The sequence below is a fragment of the Syzygium oleosum genome, unplaced genomic scaffold (genome assembly GCF_021117445.2).
Source record: "Syzygium oleosum isolate NSW1041296 unplaced genomic scaffold, Sole_v2.1 Sole_v2.06, whole genome shotgun sequence".
NCBI classification, from domain to species: Eukaryota; Viridiplantae; Streptophyta; class Magnoliopsida; order Myrtales; family Myrtaceae; genus Syzygium; species Syzygium oleosum.
In genome coordinates this window covers 7,749,997-7,752,228 of record NW_026607490.1, presented here as the reverse complement: position 1 = coordinate 7,752,228, position 2,232 = coordinate 7,749,997, and the positions used below count along the sequence as shown (strand labels likewise).

The following is a 2,232-nucleotide window of genomic DNA, read 5'->3' as shown; positions in this document are numbered from 1 at the left end:
CATAACCGCCATCGCTCTCACTTCTCCGGCACGACCTCGCGTTAGGTTTCGACATCGTAACTACCACATGAATAGACCGTCCATTGTATTTGGTGGTCATTAGTACTTCTACTCACGGTTGCCCATTGTTTTCCGGTGCTGTTAAAACTGGATGGAGGTACCCTTTCTTGACCTCTTGATTTCCCTTTCCACCCTCAAGCCATCACATCATGAGAGAGAGAATTCAAGAAGGGTTTGTTGATTCAGAGGGCGATGCATCACGCAGTAATTTGACTGGCGAGGGGTCCAGAGAGGAGTCCATGGCGATCCTGTGATGGCAGAATGTGCACAAACTAAGCACGTAAGTCCAATCTTTGAAGATTAGGTTGGGTTTGGTTTAGCAACATCACATGGTTCTCAATCAATTATTTATCGAGTTTAACCCCACCGGGCAAGCACATGTCGCTCTCTCACTTGCTGGTCCATGATGCCTTCTAGTGCCTAGTGTAGTGTGCTGGCTGCTGCTTAATTAATCATCCACATCTTTGCTTTTGCCTTTCTTTCTCTCTACATCCTTACCATCCCATTTACACAGAGAGAGCTCCAATTCCACCACCTCTGGTTCGGCTTCAATTAGCTCGGACTGTGATATCCGCGAGACTCGCACAGATGCCGGGCTGGGGACCGCCGCCAGGAGGGCCTCCCGGGCCGCCGGGGCCGTGTGGTTGCTTGTGCTTTTGCTGCGAAGGAATCTGCCGGGCGATATCTTCGTGGTGAGTTTGCATCTCTAGAGTTTGGTTGAAGTATCATACGCAGGCATGCGGAACACTCTGCACTAAGTTCTGAAATTATAGGAACCTCAGTTTAGCACTGCCAAGTCAACGTTGGAACACAATTTGTTGCATGACATCACACACAAACAGAAATGCCCAATGACAGTGCAAGCAAGAGTAAAGGGGGTCTCCTCTTCCTTGCACAATTTGCTGCCTAGCTGAGATTTTTGGTATTATACCACTTGAGCTCTATTTTGTTTTGTAAGACAGAGGCCTCTTTTACTTCTGCTTGCCTTCCACAACGTTCTAACATATTCATGGTGTTATTGCCAGTTTTTATGTCCTCTGCTGCTGCTGTATCTTCGAGAGCTGCTGCGGGCCGGTGTTCGGTGGCCGACCAGGGCCTCCGGGCCCTTTTGGTGGTCCGCCAGGTCCTCCAGGTGGTCCGCGCGGTCCGTTTGGCGGCCCTCACGGCGGGCCTCATGGGCCATTCGGCGGCCCCCCAGGCCCTCCCGGTGGACCTCCGCGCTTCTGATGAGCCTGCAGTATAAATCTTGTACTTGACAACCGATGTACAGACATGTACTTCTATATGTTTGATGTAGAATTCTTGTCGCTGTGAAATTCCCAATTGCCATTGCACTTCCTTCCAGTACATATACCACAATGTTTGTTCAATATATCTTGGCTAATGACCTGCTAACGCAAGGTCTGGCAGGAAATGCTTTGGATGGTGTCAACTATGGTGCCAAACCTGAGTGGAACCTTATTTGGCCACTCGGTATAATTATGTTATCGTTCAAGTTTCAGAAGGTGGCGAAAGGTTTATGCATACTTATATCCACAGTCTTTCATAGAGAAAAGGAAAGTACAGTCGCAAGCAAGCATTGATAATTCCTATTCAAGGATAAATCAGAGCCACAAATGTTGCCAAAGAACGGCATGATATATCAAAAAGAATGCTCGTTCTCAAAACCTATTTGCTGCATTAGACACCTAGAATCATGTCTTTGCAGTTCTCAATCCTCGTCTTTCAAAAATCAACTATATAACCTTAGGCTGCGTTTGGTCGTCCGGATTTCTAAATAGGATAGGACTGGATAGGATAGGATAAGAAATCCTGGTATTTCTTCATATCCTATCTACTGTTTGGTGAACTACGAATTTAAAGTCGGATAGGATAAATTTTTTTTTTTTTTTGCTATTCACGGGTCCGGAGGAATCGGTGAAGGAAAAAAAGCCGAGAAATTTTTTTGGTGAAAGCGCACAAGGCGTGGGGATGAAGATGACGGCGAGTGGAGCGTAGGGTTTTTGGAAAAATAGACATTAGAAATCCTATCCAGGTCTATCCCACCCTCCCCCCTCGGATTTTTTTATCCGGTCTATATCCGACCTTATCCTATCCTGGACCACCACCAAACACAGGATAGGATAAAACATATCCTATCCTGGCTTTTATCCGGTCGACCAAACGCAGCCT

The 2,232-nt window shown here is 46.8% G+C and overlaps 1 long non-coding RNA gene across 1 annotated transcript; it reads left to right on the top strand.

Annotated features, from left to right (window-relative positions):
- On the top strand, positions 1-1,404 carry LOC115685974 (uncharacterized). Its single transcript, XR_004006291.2, has 2 exons — positions 1-752; positions 1,086-1,404. It is a non-coding gene; the product is annotated as an uncharacterized LOC115685974 (long non-coding RNA).
- The last annotated feature ends 828 nt before the right edge of the window (positions 1,405-2,232 follow it).